The sequence below is a fragment of the Vidua macroura genome, chromosome 14 (genome assembly GCF_024509145.1).
Source record: "Vidua macroura isolate BioBank_ID:100142 chromosome 14, ASM2450914v1, whole genome shotgun sequence".
Classification (NCBI taxonomy): Eukaryota; Metazoa; Chordata; class Aves; order Passeriformes; family Viduidae; genus Vidua; species Vidua macroura.
In genome coordinates, this window is record NC_071584.1 from 9411002 (window position 1) to 9428620 (window position 17619).

At 39.3% G+C, this 17619-nt stretch overlaps 1 long non-coding RNA gene across 3 annotated transcripts in view; it reads right to left on the minus strand.

Moving 5' to 3' along the window:
* Window positions 1-17619, minus strand: part of LOC128814260 (uncharacterized) — a 70475-nt gene that overhangs the window by 10631 nt on the left and 42225 nt on the right. For all 3 annotated transcript variants that reach the window (XR_008439327.1, XR_008439325.1, XR_008439326.1), the window contains exon 4: window positions 6654-6795. This is a non-coding gene — a long non-coding RNA (uncharacterized LOC128814260). The remainder of the gene's footprint in view (window positions 1-6653; window positions 6796-17619) is intronic.

A 17619-nucleotide genomic window follows, 5' to 3' on the forward strand; every position in this document is an offset into this window, starting at 1 on the left:
CAAGTAATTGATCTTAACCCTGCAAAACAGTTTTTAATGTAGGCACACCAGATGATAGTTCATTCAGTAAATGCAATGAGCCTGATTGCACTACCACTTAAAGTAAAAACTCCCAGTCTGTCCTCAAGTGACCTCAGCTCAAAAGATAGAGACAGTACATCTCACTAAGCATAACATGTAGCTAACAACTACAAACAGCACCCACCAAACAACTCCACCAAAATCAAATCTATCTCCTATAGATTTACATTCCTCTTTCTCTCAAACAAACTTTGTTTGTTCCAGGATCACACCACCACAAAATCAGGTGTGTCAAGGCCACAATAAATTAAAACTGTATTCTATTCCTGATGGAAACAGCAATAATCCCAATCTCTTTAAAAAGGGGTCATACTGATACATTCTGTGCTGGCATTAAACCCACTGTAGTATACTCTAGAAATTCACGTGTACCAAAGGTACATTTTATACTTTTCACAGATTCCCAGTCACTCATGTTCCCTAGACAGAACTGTTGCTCTAGCCTGGTTCTTGCCAGCTCAGTTCTCTCCTCTGCCAACAGCTAGGATGGGACAATGAATTTGAGATCTAATTATAGAGGTATAAATAGAAGTCTAGTGATGGTTTATGTACTAGATGGTTATGTCTAGTCTAGGTTTATGTACTGGGACATTTCTGTTCCACATCTCTAAAAGGGAAGAGCCAGTTAACACATCGAGCTTGACATTACCATGGCATTTTTTTTCATTTCCTGTACTAAGTGTTGGGCAGTGTGGTTTGTGCTGCTAAATGCAGTTTGTGGTAGCTGCAGTTCAATAGGGACTGAAATAGTTTCTACACAAACTTTTCTTAGTGTACTTAGGGTGGAATGGGAAGTGTTATAGAAACATCAAACAAGAAAAGTGAGCTCTTGGGCCAGCTTTTCCCTTAGTGAAATAAAAAGACATTATATAGAAGTATTTGTAGTTATGGCTGCATAGCTATCCATAACCTAATAGACAACAGTCACCAACTAATCAATCTTCACAAAGGTCTTTCTAGAAAAAGGAAGATTAAATTCTAAATGTGGTTATTTAGTTAACCAAAAAAATATTCTTAGAGACACGTATACAACTCCAAGAGATGATATGTTCCAGAAAGCTGAGTTTTCATATCTGAGATCATGTTTTCAATTCTCTGCTATTAGAAAATATTCCCTTACTTTGAGTTCCATGTTATAAATCCACATAAGCTAAGTCTCACAAAATCCTTGGGTTTAGATCTAGCCAGGCAGTGGCGTCCTTTCAAAAATAGTCCAATGACAACATTAAAAAGCGTTAGAGGATGTTTACAATCAGAACTGATTATTCACTAAGTTTAACTTCATTTATATTAATGCAAACCAGGTGTACAATTATGCAACCAAATCCTACCAGTAGCCCTTCTCACTCACTTCACACTATGTAAATTATGATAACAAAGTCAAAATTAAAAAAAAAAAATAATAAAAAAGAGTGATTTTGAGCTTCAGCAAATGTGCCAGAATTCTGGAAATAAAACTCCAGCTGCTGTTTTGTTTGAAACAGTAAGTTTATAAATTATGGATTGTTTTCACAAACAAAACTAAAAAAAAAGCAGGTTTTCTTATTAATTTGGCCTACAGTCTCTTTTGCAATCATAAGCAACTGAAAGATTCTATTGATAATTATGGTCAAAGCCCACAGAGACTTAAGAACTTACACCAGCTTTTCCCACCCTGATTTTTCTTCTGACTTCAAAGTCAGATGTCTTTTGGAGACCTTTATAAACTGATGAGTCCCGGCTGAAGAGACGAGGCTCTCCCCATGACATCAGTCGATAACAAGCTCCCAGTGTCTTTATAGTCTGCATGTGTTGGGAATTATTTACCCCATCGAAATGATGTCCATGTTGAGATCACTCTTATTAAGACAAAACTATCATAACCACTGTGCTCATGATGATTGCAGCTCACATTAATGCATTGAGTGTCTAGGAAAATATACTTTTCAAGCAAGAAGTTAAGCAAACCCTAGAAAAATTGAGGAGCAGAGAAACTCTTGACAGCTGCAAAACTGCATTTGAATACTGAACACTGCAAACTGAAGGTCTTTTTCCTGGCCTCTCCACCAAGTAGGGCATTTCTTAAGAGACTTTTTTTGGCTGCATTTCTTAATAGACCTTTTTTTTTTTTTGCTGTGATTAAAACATTGAAAGGAGCTTCTGCTAGAGCAGTACCTCTAGAATAAAGCTCCAGCAAAATCTGTCTGCTGGAAGATTTTCAAAGCCAAGAATTTACTAACTGGCTAATGGGGTTTCCAATTCTTAGATTACACAGCTCAAATATAGCAGAAACTCACTGCCTGCCACAGTGCCCTTAAAATACATTTCTCCAGAAATCTACATAATAGTCTCTGAAGGTTTTTGTGAAATTCAAGTAGAAAAAGATACATCAAGTAGTATTTCAAAGGAAATTATTAGATCAAATTCTGTGCAAATCTGTCTATTTGCACATTAGAGGGACATCTTACCCAACAAAGGAAGGAGCACAAAAAAATTAGGGAAAATATGACATTGGCTGTTATAAATGTAAAGGAGAAAGACTTTTCTCATCTTCTCGTTCTCATTTTAAATTGCAGTTTTCAGAGACATTGCAAATCATTAATTACTACTCCTGCTGAACAACTTGTGAAATCTTAATAGATTTCCAGACAGAGGTTCTCAGGGGACTGCTTAGCCCAGAGGATTAGTAAAGAGAGTAGAGCAGTTGTCACTTTGAGTTTTACTTCAGGGCAGTGGGCTGAACCCAGCAGACTAACTTTTATTTCCATCTCAGAAATCACATCCAAAGACCTTGCTTGTAAAAAAAGATTGCTCTAGTCTAGTTCCTGAAAGGGAGTCAAGGTGAACCCCAGGATCTTTTCTGGGGCTGCCTCCATCAGCCTTAAAGCCACTGCTACTGTTCTATAATATGTTGCCTAATATATATTAACAACAACAACAAAAAAAAAAAAGGTCAAAAACTATAAACTACTCCCTGGCATCAAAATAACCTGATTTCCATCAGGTGTCACCTCTCTATCAGCTTCCCTCCAGTCCCAGAGCTAGGGACACCTATTCCACTGTGAAAAAGTTCTGGTAAAACAAGATTTTGTGACCCAAAAAAGCAGAAGAGCCAAAATCTGCTTCCTAAGAACTTTTGATGACCTTCCTTGGAGAAACTCTGTAAAATTCCATCTCTGCTGCCCGGGAACTCACAAAGGGTCCTGGCCCAATTCTAAAAAAGCTTGTGAAAAGTCAGTCTGCCCCTGCCAACAGCATAACTGTTATTGTCAGTAATTGTCATCTGAGAGAGAATCCCAAAAGAAAACTGGCAATTATGTCTTAGGAGAGCTCAGAATGATGTAATGTTTGACAATAAGCTTTTGACTTAAAACAGGTAGTCCAATAAGTTGAAAGTACATTCAAATAAAATATTTTATAGATCAAAGGGTTTTTCTTTCTGACAAACTTTCAGGTGCCTCATAAACTTTTCAATTTGAAGATTTGCTGCATAAGAGATAGCAAAACTGGGGAGGAAATGAGAAAATTTGACATAACCCCTTCAAAATGAACTTTTAAGTAAGTTAAAACAGATTTTGTGCTCTTTTTTTCACCTTTAATTCTGCCATATAAGCTAAATACTTTGGATATGCTTAGATCTTTTTTCTCCATTATAAAATCTCATTAACTCCTCACTGGAAACATGTCATCTTCCACTATCCTAATACAACTTATTTTTCCAAAATAATTATTAAAATAGGGTAAAACCAAGCTTAAGGTAGTGATGGAACTCTTTTATGAAGTGAAGTGTCTGTGCCAATACTGTCTGTTTAATCACAGCCTAACATTTTAATTATGTACATAGCTAAGGATTTGCTTGCATTGGTTTAATTATTCTGCATGATAATATGAACAAAGGGCCTCTGTTAAAGTAATCAACAAGAATTTTAGCTGGCTGAGTTTCCTCAAATGTTCCAAGAGCAATGAAAGATCTGATCATTAAGCATTTACTGCCCCTGAGAGCTATTTTAAACCTGTTCCCTTCATATCACAGCTGGCCTCAAATTCTTTTTATCTGAAAGCCCTAGTGAGACAGAACAAAAGAATGTTTCTCATTTGGAGTGAGCTGTCTGTGTCATCTGTGTGATGTTCACTAGCAGGAGATGCCTATCTTAATGAGCTTTTGGCCAGGAACAGCGCTGCCACTTTCTAACTTTTGTCCAGTTCACAGGGCTCCCGATGCAGGGTGTGCTGGATGTGTTAGAATTGTAAATGAGCCCCAGAAGTGCACACTGCCCAAGGATCCCACAGCAACAATTAAGCAATAGTCTCTGCTCTCGGGGGCCTCTCCTGCTAGATAATTGACCCCCCAGATAATTGATCCTGACGGGAGCTATGCAGAGAACCCACGCTGAAGGTGAGGACGCAGAACAGAAGTGAAGGTTCATTATCTTTCAATGAAAGGGAAGTTAGCACGAACGGGAACTGGGTTTTAACGGACCAAAGGGTTAAAGCTTTCTCTTTTTGAAGGATTTACCATTAATTTCTCCTTTGCCCAGCAGAAGGTGACTGTTTTGAAATACACCCTATTTTAATTGGTCCCAGGAATCAGATAAATGGTAGCCAAGTAAACACTCTGAGCCTACCCACATATATGGAAAAAGAGAGTCCAAGAATCCTAGAAAGTTGTACAGAATAAGACACAATAATAGTAATGACACATGTCTTTGTTTAAAAGCTAAACATACTGCCACTATAAAAGCTTTCCATGTACAATCCGTAAGCACAGGAAGAAAACCAACAGTGAATGTATTACATCGGGAGAGGATCTCTGTGGTACCCTGCGAGAGCTGAAGTCCAAGGACTTTCTTATCCTGCTTTCCTCTGGAAGTCTCCACCATCAGATCCCATTGCCCATCACACAGAACCTGCTCTCACAGCGGTGGCACACTACAGGAGCACCTGTCCATGCCACATCTGAAAGATTCAGCTCACCTGCCCCACTGAGATCAGGGATGGGGGGAAGAGAACTACAAAAGTAATCCAGTACCATGGTGGACAGTTATGTAATTACTATGTTGAGTTTTTATTCAAACATTCATTTACTCAATGAAACAGGAACCTTCTTATCAAAAGATACCAATATGTTTGTGATAAATCCAACAAGAAAGAATTAAAGAAATTCTAAAAACCTATTAATTATTATAAGAGAGGCAGATGTACCAGGGGGGAATAGGGGGACTACTGTACTTGAAGGCAGCTCTGTGGAGTATATGTTTCATCCATGTGACTTAGCAGAGGCTGTAGCACTATAGAATCCCCATGTGTCCTGGAGTGACTTTATGATGCTGGTATCCCCAGGTGTCTGTTCTGTTTATGCTGGATATTGAGTTCTGCACCGCTCAGACCGGTTCCGAGAGCAAAGGGGGCAGAAGAAGCGCGCAGTTTGTCTGCAGAAACTGCACTGGCTCCCACACGTTCCTGCTCCTCGACTGTGCTGTCTGCAGCATGGACAGACAGTGGGACAGAGCTCTCCTTTGCTTTTTAGTCAGTTTTTTTTAGCTAGCTGAGGCAGAGAAGTTCCCCGGTCTGTGGCTTTTCTTGTTCTTGGAACTGACCAGCTCTGCTCTGGACTGAAAACCCAGAAAAGCACCGGGAGCTCACACCTGTGGCCCACCAGGGCCCAGGACGTGGCATTTGCCAGCGCAGGAGGGACTGATAAGGGACTGAGCGAGCCGAGCTAGACCCCACGACAAGGGGTTTCTGAATTTGCCATCTCTTCAGAACAGCGAGAGGTTTTATTGTTTCATAGTATTCATTTTTTATGCTTGTGAATACTTTGCTTGTCAAATAAAGAGTTTTTTTCTGTTTTTCTCCAAGGAACTATTTTCCTGAACCAGTTGGGGGAGAGGCTGCTTGAATCTGTTTTCTAGAGAGGCCCCTTTGAAAGTTCCCTCCCAAATTTGCCCTAAACCAGGCACATCCAGGGCAAGGCACCATGTCACCACTACAGCTAATTCAATCTCACGTTCACTGTGGATCAATTTGATATTTCTCCTATTCAGTACAGATTACTCCTGAATCTGTGTTCTTGTTTTGCATTCAGCCTGTTGTGCTGCCCAGCAGCCTCAACCCCACACCATTCACTCTCATTCCCTGCCCTATCACTCCTGCTAACAGGCCTTATCATTTTCCCTGTGTTTATAATTTCTCCTTGCTTTTCAGTTCCTCTGCCCCTCAGACTGCAATGAACATTCCTTTTCAAACATCTTAATTATGCAGTTGACCATTTCAGTGAAAAGGCAGTGGTGATGGATGGTCTTTTTGAATAAACTTCTGCCAAAAAGAATGAGCATAGCTGAAGGGAGAAAGTGTGGTGTCACATTGTACAGTGTGGAGGTACCAGTCCCATAGGCCTGTCCTGCTGTTCAGGAAAGTGGCTCGAGGTGACAGTTATATTGTTAACAAGTTACGTCATTAAACGAGGTGATAATAAATATGTATTTTTCAATTCCCACTCATTAAAAAAGTCAAAGCCATTCCAGAGCTGTCATTCCCAGGATCCTGCTTGCTTCATCTATATTCTAGCCCAGTCCCTGAAGGTTTTCCCTTACCTAATCTGCATTTTTCCTCATTATTTTCTCCTTCCACAAATTCAATTAGTTTTGGCCACCAACTCAGAAATGCCAAAGGCTATAGGAGAGCAGTGTGGGTTTTTTTGTCTCATCTGATTGGCAAGGGCTGCTGTTAAAAAGCCTGAAAAATAAAAGGAGAAATAAAATGAGGCAAAGCAATGACTGAAACTCCTACAATACACCTGTGGTTTTAGAGAGCTGGCTGTTTGTAAGCAGTTAGTCTGCTTTCCCCAAATCTGCCCTTTTGAGACATGAACATTCACTCCTGATAGGAGATGGTGAGAAGGAAGGAAGCAAAACTTTAACAGTTGTGCAGATGGCACACATGAGGGAAAGCTCTGTAATGGAAAAGAAAAGGTAAAAGAACTACCATACCAGTCTTCTCTTGTGTCTTGCTGCACAGGTATGGTTGATTTACTTTGCAAATTCTTGAGCAGTTTCCTGTGCAGCACTTCATTGCTTGCTTTTGTGCAACCTGTGGTCTTAGCTCCCATGTCTGGCACAGTTCCTCTGTAGCACGAACCTGATTTCCAAACATGCTTCCCCCACCACAGCCATGAGAGTGGACTGTGAAATATTCACAGCCGCACAACTGGTCACAACAGAAAAAACTATTCCCTAAAGTGTTCACAAATGCCAATATATATGGCATAGCAATGGCATGGTGCCTTGGGGAGAAGGGCAGATATCTGCCAGTCCTACCATAAGAGATATACTGGGCCATGCCCCAGCTTTCACAGCTCACGTTTCTGTTCTCAAGCAGATGATACCCAGCACATGCTGAAAAAAACAAACAAGACATCTCAAACCTCATTGTGGTCTCACTCCAAAAATGCAAATCCCAGAATCTATCTGGGTCATTGGATTTCATTTGGGGGATCCAAAATTATCTATGGAGCTCTATAAACATCAGAACATCACCAGAAAGTGCACAGAAAAATATTTTCTCATGCCATCCATTTCTCTGTCTTGCAAATTTCAAAAAAATTTGGCTAATGGAAGAGTTTTCCCTCTGAAGTTATTTTTATGTAATTCAAAATCATTTATTAATCCTGGCATCTGAAAATACAGCTCTGTATTAGATATGTTCTTAGATATTAGATACATACAACTGTGTATTAGATATGTCATTAGATTTTCATTTGGAATCAATTATAGAATTAATCACCTTTGATTTGGGAGGAAGAATGATCCCAGCTCTCTTCAGTGTGCATTTGCCTCAGTACACAGCAAAAGTCAGTAAGAGAATCCCCAGGACAACAGGTATGGATGTGATGTAAGCATCTCACTATGTTCAAGTGAAACAGTTACCACCAGGAACACCTACACCCTGAGATCTTAACAAAACTGTGCCTTTCTCCTTCTTTGATCTAGAGAATAGCAGCAAATTCAAAACTGGTAAAAAAGAAAATCTCTTCTGCCAGCAGTCTTCAAAACCACTGTGGCAGGAGACCACACACAGGAATCCAGAGTGTTAAAAATAGATTAGAAACTTATGTGAATAGGAAAATCAGTATTTAAACCCCTAATCATTTTTATAATGTGACAGCGAGAAAGAAGAAAATCTGAACTGATTTCTGGCAGTATGCAGTGTTAGCATTCTGGCATCAGTTTCCATACACAGATCTACCAAAATAGAAACAACTACCATTAAAACAGTTTTAAAAAAATAAACTTGCTTTCACTACAGATAATAACACTACTCCCCACCCTGAAAAAACATCCTTTTATTTGTCAAGTCAGGAAAAAAGGTTATGATAGTTTTCATAAAATTTGGAAGATTTTCAGCCAGCTCCAATGACAAATGACAGCTGAGAGCCTTAAAGCTCTTAAAGTGTAGGAGGAAGGGAGAACTCTGCACTGAGGGAGTCATGCTTTCCTGTATGTGCATTTCTGTGTTATTTCTATTTTACATGTTTATAAAAGAATTTATACATGTAGATCTCCATTCCTTAATTTATGCCTATTTTAAGGAAAGTTATACCTCTATCTCTCCTGCCTGCCCTTCCAGTTCTCTCTTAATGCCTTGTCCATCCTATGTCAATTTTTGAAAAAGCCCCAACTGCAGTTTTCCGACAAGAAAAAAAGAAAAAAAAAGTTTTTGAGAAGTATTATATTCATCCTGCCTTTCTCCACTTAGTTCTCTTTTCTTACTGTGCTGGTTTTGGCTGGGGTAGAGTTAAATTTTCTCCATAGTAGCTGGTATGAAGCTGTGGTTTGGATTTCTGCTGGAAACAATGTTGATAATTCAGGGATGTTTTCCTTATTGCTGAGCAGTGCTGACACACAGTCAAGGCCTTTTCTGTTCCACATCAGCAAGAGGCTGGGGGTGCACAAGGAGCTGGGAGGAGACAGGGCTGACCCCAACTGATCCAAGGGATATCCCAGACCAAATGGCACCATATAAACTGCAGGCAAGAAGTAAGGGGGGGCGAAACACACCCACACCTGAGCTGCCTTCTTGTGTGTAATGCTTACAGACAAATGGACTCTGGGCAGCAATGACCTGCAAGAACTTGAAAATATCTCCCAGAGCAAAATCCAGCCTCTTCTGATGAAGCATGTTGAGCAGCACAAGACAGAAGCATTGCCTGCCATGCATATAAGCAGGATCCTTTCTGGCCAAATGGTTTTCTTCAGAGTTGTAAGATGGTGGCTACACAATTCACTTATGGACTGTTGGAGTAGCTGCTCAATCTAGCTGTGAGATTCTACCAACAATTTCCTCCTAAGTGAGGAGAAGACCTCTACCAAGCATGGTTAGATCCACTCCATCCCAGCATTAACAAAGCTCCAGAGCAGAGTAAGCCAGAACAATGTTTGCAGGGGTTTTGTCCTACACTTTCAAATTGGGTTCTGGTTGTGCAGATTCAGTCACCTGGCAGAAATCTCAGAGCACCTGTTCTTTAAAAATTAATCTTTCCCTGGTATCTAAAACTAGACACCCAAAGAATAAATAAATCTGCAGCACTAATATTCAACTTCCTAATTTCACTAGTAGCAGCTTTTGCAAGGATAATTTAATTCTTCTGTTTCATCTAGTATTGCAGCTTGTAAACTCCTTTGAGGATCCCTACCAGGAATTCACCAGCATGAAGGATATATACTTGGAAGATCATAATCAAGTCAATCAAGGGGAGAAATTCAAAAGCTTTGCCACTAAAGGAGTCAAACATAAAAGCCTCCCTGAGGGGGGTAGAGGTTTATGTACCATGCCTGGCCTATGTTAAGAAAATTAAAACTTGTTTCACAACATAAAAGAACCAAAGTGTCAAGTCACTAAAACCAGTTTCCAGTACAGATGCCCTGTTTGAGACCGGTTTATGAGGGAAATACAAATTTATAATGCATTTAAAGAAACACAACTGACAAAAACATAACTAAGGGATATATACAAGGCAGACAGCACATAACATAAATTAAACAAGGACAATTTAAATGCAATTTAGCAGCCATCCATGTTGCTATAACGAAGAACACTTCTATTTATATCCATGATGAACTTCTTACTTTTTTCAAAGGAAATGTTTGCAGAGCGGACTCTTCTAAGTATCTGCCTAACATAAGAGTTGAGGTTTGCTTTTATTATTTCCCAGAATCTTTTCAGATAGGGTAGCAGTGCTTGAGAAAGGGAATCCAGGCTGCTGCTGGGGAATGTGTGTCAATGAATGGAAAATACATTTGGGTTTGCTGCTTTTTGGTTCTGTTGGATAAGGTAATTCTCCTCTTCCCTCCCACTCACTTAGCAATTTTGTTTTGAAAGCCTGCATATTTAAGGTGACACATGTTCTAAATACATCATTCAGAGAAGGATGGAAAGAAATCAGTTTTCTGAAGAATGATGTCAGTGTTCTCCAGAAGAGAACAGAGTATAAACTGATTGTTACAATTCAAAAAATAAGGTATCATTTTTCCTTGCATGCAAAAATGATAATCCACTAATCCCTTTGAAACTGTGCCATTTAGAGGACCCAGTAGAAATGAAATAGAAATGTGGCTGTATAACTAGGTAAACATTTCGTTGCCTCCAAGAAGAGCCATAAAGAATCTGGTGGATATTTTTCAAAGCTGCCTTAGGGAAAGGATGTCTAATCCCCATTAAAATTAACAGAAACCGGCTCCTCAAACCCAGGCAATGGCTTTGAAGAATGAGCTCTGTGGGGGTAATACATAGTATCAAAGAGCAGGGATGAGTTGTATGGTTCACTGCATCACATGGGAGTCACCTGTGTGTTTGTTTGAATGAAAAGGAAGTGGGGGGGAAGGAAGACAAAAACAACAGCAATAGTAACAGTAATAACAACAACAGCAATAATAATTATAGAGATTGAACTAAAAAGCCAGATAGACATTCCCAATGGACTTTAATAACTTCAAACATTGTGGAAGGTTTTATAATGGTAACTGGAATTGTCTGACTGAACTCAAGACTCAGATCTGTTTTGGTATGATGATAAAATTTAGCAAATCATTAAGGGAAGAACAGTTACCTATTTTTAAGTTTGCTCATTTTCTTATCTGACTCTCTTAAGGTTAAAGACAAGCTATTAGACAGTCATTAGAAAGAAAAGCATTAAAATCTGAACGTAAATGGTGACAACTTCCAGCTATCCAAATGACAGACACATTAAGGTCCCTTCTAATCCAACCCATTCTATGACTCAATAACAAAACTTAGAGATAGCAACTTATAAAATTATAAAAGGAAAACATTTCATGCAGAACAACAATCACCAGAACTTAAAGACACAGGACATAGTTGAAAAAAGGTTAATTTGATTTACTGAAATATTAAATAAATGAATAAAAATATCAACAAATAAAAAATCTCAACAGTTCCATAAGACTGGATCAACAGTTCACATTTAGGAATTTGTCATCATTTATTTAGGTGGGATTCCCAAAAAATACACTGGTAATGGGCATCACATTTGCCTCTCTCCCTGAATCCACCTGCAGCAGCCTTTGGCAATGCTGAGAAAAACAGGTCTGGTTTGAAAAAAAAAATTCAGCACTGCTTCAGCCAGCTCTCCCAGCCCCACAGAGAGATTTAAAATGAACTCTAATTTAAAAATCATATGCTCTTTTTTTTAAGGTTAAAAACTCTCCTCTGGAAAGACTCCTATAACAAAATAAAAAATGGTTTGCCTTGAGATTATGTACAAAATCTTTTTCTTTTAGCCTCTTTCAGTATTTGGAGGTGGTGTTTGTTGCAATGGAGAAAAACACACAGGAGTTGAAATGAGAACTTTGACATTAAGTTTCCCTTTCAACTAAACAGCTCCTGCCTTCCAGACAACTCACACTTGGTTAGGAGCTTTTCACTCAGCTTTTCTCCTGACCTCTGGCTTAAGGGGTTTTATTTCTACTGAGTGAAATGACAGTGGGTCCATTCTTAGGTGCCAAATTGGAGTGAAAATCACCACAAAAACATCAATAATGCTCAACATTACCAGAAGTAAATTAAGTCTAACTAAACAAGCCATGTCAAACAGAGTAAACTCACACTCTAAGGTGGACTTTCACACAGAAGGCAGCTATAAACTGAGTGTGGCCTGCAAATCGATCAGCCCCCTGCCTCTACCTAATGAGACTCTTTTCTTTATTGCATTTTTATAGACTTATAAAAGCAGCAGAGGATGGATTATATGGGCTGTCTGTCTACCCTGCCCATCTGTGGCTCTATTGGTGTTCACTCCCATTGACCAGGATAGTACCTGGCAGGGGCTGGAACTTAAAGAAATACAGAGGTGATTGAGAGACTTAAAAAAAATAACAAAACAACAACAGACATACAGCCACTTCCCCAGTAAAACACTGATTCTAATAATACCAGTTTGTAACAAGGACTGTAAAATCAAAATGAGTCAATAGCAAAACTTCTCTACAAATGCAGCACAACACTTCAATAGGCTTTGTGTGAGACTCATGTGAATGTCAGTCCTAATTCATGTTAAAAACACAGACAATTTCTCAGAACTTTAAATGGAATATAATTATTTTTAAAAAACAGGTCATGTCTATTTGGATAGACTTATTTCAAAGTTCTAGGATAATGACTTCATTTAACATGCATTACACAAGACATTTTTTGGAGCTATTCCCACAGAATCAAAGCCTTCCTGTTCACGTAACTCAATTTTGCGATTCTTTATTTTGTCAGTGTTGCTGTAAACAATGTGCTGCCCATGGCAGGGAGGGGAGAGGAAAGATTTCTTTAAGGAAAAGTAGTCATCCCTGCTCAGAATTTTGTAGTTACATTTACCAGCTGCATAAGTGTTCTGATAAACTGCCAAAAAGGGTCACTATAAAGCAACACTCCTTTAAAGTTTTAATCCTTATTAAAGGAAATTATCTGGACTCTCTCCAGAAACCTTTTGAGGGGGAGAAAGGGGCAAAAGCTTCCGCAGAAGATCAAATGTTGTTGATTATAAATTCATTACCAGCATAACTGCTAACTTCAGTAAATTAACAAGGAACTTTTATTATATCCAATCAAGCCCTTGTTAAAGATAACAAGTTCTTTTCATTCCTCATATATTTGTATAACAGTCACTTTTCTGGAACTCATCAAAGTTTGTTGCAAATCCATGTGAAAATACCACTCTCTCTCTTAACTCCTTAAAAATAATAATGAAACCTTATGATCACAGTGAAAATGCACTGGTTACATTAAAATATTTAAAAATAAAACATTGGGAATTACAGAGAAATCTGCCCCAATACGAGCAAAGAGACTGATTTTCCACAGCAGAAAAGTCCTAAAATGATAAGCATTTCACACTTGTTTTTTATTGTTTTGTTCATACAGAAGCTTAGTTAAACAGTCTTTTTAGGAAATCTGATAGTGCAACAAAGATCCATTATGATTTCATTTTAGAGAAGGCATTCACTCAAATATTAATTGCCAAAAAGCTATTTTACATAATCAGTTCCACCATATCATTATGTTAAGAATCCTGTCTTTATCAAATAAGCAAAACTGGGAGGGATGAATGTTTAGCTTTGAAGCTTTTCTCTAGTAATACATTTTACAGCAAGTTAAGTATTTTCTAAAAAAATAACTACTTCAAAAGTAAATATCTTGGTGACAGGCTGCTGCACTGAGATCCCTTTCTTACATGGCATGCTCTAAATACATATTTTTCATCCATTTCATTTGTCTGCTGTCCAAGTGATGAAAGAAACCTTTCTGGAAACTATTTAAGAAAGTTCCAATGCCCACTGAAATCAATGTCTAGATTGGATTAGTCTAATATGAGAAGTTTTCATAAAAACTTAAAATTATCCCTACAATTAAGGATGATAAAAGCACACAAAATTGATGAGAATAATTTTTAAAAAAGCAATGCAAACCAGTTTTTCTCAGTCCCTCTCCTCTAGCAGTACTAAACAAAAAGAAAACTCAATGCATAAACCATGCATTTTTAGGTAGATCAGCTAAAAACCCGCCTAATTCACAGTAATGTATTTCCACAATTGCAAATGTTTTTTTCTGACAGTCATTCAGTCGCTTATTGTTTATTACTAACATTGCTCAAAGCCCTTTGTTCTAACAAGTAGGAGCTTTTACTGAAAGTGTAGTTCTTTTGTTTATTTCTTTTCCATTTCTGTTGGCCAGAATGAAATAGTCATGCACAGAGAAGCTGAACATGAAGATGGACATTTCTTCTCCTCCCAGTAGGACACAAGTTGTATCTGGGCAGCTTTCCATTGTCTGATGTCCCAGCATAGGAGTGTTTGAAAATCATCTATAGCAGCACAGTCCAAAAGTCAAGAGGTGAAGCGAAGAGAGCAGCCACCTGCAGTCTTTTTATTTCTGCATAATATCAAATATATTCAACTTAAAATGTTCTTGGACAACTCTATCATCCTGTAACTCCCATGTAATATATCCCTCCTTCAAAGTAGTCTAAGGTTCATTGGCTCTGACTAGATAAAACCAGTCATTGCTACTAACATGTAATGAGCTGATGGAAGGCCTATGAAGCAGCACTGTGCTTTGCAGCATAAACACTCATTTGACTCAGCAGAGTCAGTGCTCAATGCTGTCACTGATGTTCTGCAGAGTCTCAAGCAAGTCACTTCATTTTTGTGACATCTTTATGCTGCGCAGATCAAGAAAGGAAGGGTTCTAGCCCACTGCTGCTGGTTTGGGGCTGGTTTGGGCCTTGCTCTTAGCCAAGGTCTCTCAGCTGCCTCAGGACATGAACAGAGGAGCTTTTTCCTTGGAGGCAAAGTATTACAGCACAGTGCATCTTGTGTTTGCCCTCCTATCCTGGCTTGTTCCTCTGCAAAGTCTGTTGGTGCCACTTTAGTGACAGGACAAGAGGACATGGACTCAAGCTGTTCCAGGAAAGTTCAGGATGGACATCAGGAGGAATTTCTTCATACAAAGAGTTGCAAAGCATTGGAGTGGGCTGCCCATAGAGATGGTAGAGTCACCATCCCTGGAGATGCTCAAGAAATGACTGGAATGGCACTTAGTGCCATGGTCTAGAGGACAAGGTAGTGATCAGTCCAAGGCTAGACTCTGTGATCTCAGAGGTCTTTTCCAACTTCACTGACTGTGATTCTGTGATTCCTGAGTAACCCAAGCTGTCTACTTGGACAATGGCAGGTACAGGGGTAATTCACCTTGGCACAGGAGGAGAGAAAAGTTGTGGATACAATGTAGGATTTAAGAGATGAAAACTGGTGTCCCACATACACCCCAGTGTCCCACATTTTTCATTGAACTGAAAAGACCTAGCTCAAGCTGAACTGAACTATGTTGTCCCAGCATCTCTGGAAGATGTGGGCTTCCTTGCAGAACTAGTACAGAATGTGCTGCTCTGCCACCACAGCACTGGTTCTCTCCCACACCTGAGAGGTTCTCTGCAAAGTACATCAAGGCAATACCTGTATTTACTAAGTGGGTCCTTCCCCCTGTCCTGGAGTGACTTTATGATGCTGGTATCCCCAGGTGTCTGTTCTGTTTATGCTGGATATTGAGTTCTGCACCGCTCAGACCGGTTCCGAGAGCAAAGGGGGCAGAAGAAGCGCGCAGTTTGTCTGCAGAAACTGCACTGGCTCCCACACGTTCCTGCTCCTCGACTGTGCTGTCTGCAGCATGGACAGACAGTGGGACAGAGCTCTCCTTTGCTTTTTAGTCAGTTTTTTTTAGCTAGCTGAATCAGAGAAGTTCCCCGGTCTGTGGCTTTTCTTGTTCTTGGAACTGACCAGCTCTGCTCTGGACTGAAAACCCAGAAAAGCACCGGGAGCTCACACCTGTGGCCCACCAGGGCCCAGGACGTGGCATTTGCCAGCACAGGAGGGACTGATAAGGGACTGAGCGAGCCGAGCTAGACCCCACGACAAGGGGTTTCTGAATTTGCCATCTCTTCAGAACAGCGAGAGGTTTTATTGTTTCATAGTATTCATTTTTTATGCTTGTGAATACTTTGCTTGTCAAATAAAGAGTTTTTTTCTGTTTTTCTCCAAGGAACTATTCTCCTGAACCAGTTGGGGGAGGGGCTGCTAGAATCTGCTTTCTAGAGAGACCACTTTGGTAGTTTCCTCCCAAATCTGCCCTAATCCAGGACACCACCCAAGGATGCACAGTCACAGTGAGATCTAGGAAGTAGGAAAACAGCAGATACCTAAGAAAAGACAAAGAAGCTGAAAAGAAGCTGTCCAGAGAAGATGAGGGATTGATGATGGAAGAGAAATTGTAGAGAAAGAAGACAAAGTGGACTTAGTTCACAAAAATCTCTCATAAACAATCACAACAATAAATTGGCTCTGTGTGCCAGCAACTGTCACAAATTAGCTACGATTCTTCTTTATATATGTTCAAACAAATCTGCTGTAATCTAAGTTTGATGGTACATGAACTGTAACACCACGAAAATTCAATTAGCCTTCCCTTTAGAAGCTGACTCTTGCTCTAGCAGCAGCCCAGGTTCACAGGTGTTCTCCTTGGCTTAGGGATTCTTCCATTCTTTGAAGCAGGCAGAATGTCAGGAAAGCTACTCTGCCACAGTTAGCACACAAAGAATTACCCTGAAGGTTTTTCTCGCAGCAGTAGGCAGAAAGAAACACTAACAATTTCTGTACAACTCCCCAAACAAAAGACAACATAATGATTTGCTTGTGTATTAAAAACTTTTAAATACAACAGCCTATGAACAGAAAAAAATTTAAAAATTAGTTATATATAGGATAGGTAACCAACACCCATACATACATTTTCTTCTTTGGACCACAGATTTATTGGTTGTTGCAGGTTACACGTGTATTCTACACCTTGTACAATTCAGAAACAACAATCTCTTCCAATGATACTTATCATGTGTTCAAATGCTGATTGAAATTTGAACATTTAAAACCGTAAAATGACCTTAATAGGCAGGGGAAAATGTTTAATTCTAGTACAAACAGCAATTACACAACATTAAATATAAGCTAAAGCTTCTACATTTTTTCTCTTGTCTTTGTTTGCTTTGTTTCTGCACTTGTCTTTCATCCCATTAAATTCATTGGCCAAATTAGTCACTGTTATCTGTTTTAATAACAATTTCATAATTAACCAAATGGGAAAAAAACACCAAACCAGAATGCTTCCAATTCCCTAAAACCCAGATCTTACCCACCCACTTCAACATCTGCAGATGGTAAGCACAGTCTGTCTCTTCTTTAGTATCAATAATGTTAGCTGTTAATATCTACCTACAATAATCTTTTGATCTATACCGGGACTACTTGTCTGGCCCAGTTCTGCACTCATTGCTCAGGCAAAGCTAACCCTTGAATCAAAGAGAACTTAGTTCAATTAAAGGCTAAAGGAAGGAGTTTTTACTTTGCTCTTGGCAGTAAAGTGCACGGGAAGAGTCCCATAAAACACAGCAGTGTTACGGGGATATTTGCCTTTGCATTCAGCAGCTGCAAGAAGGTGTCTCAGCTC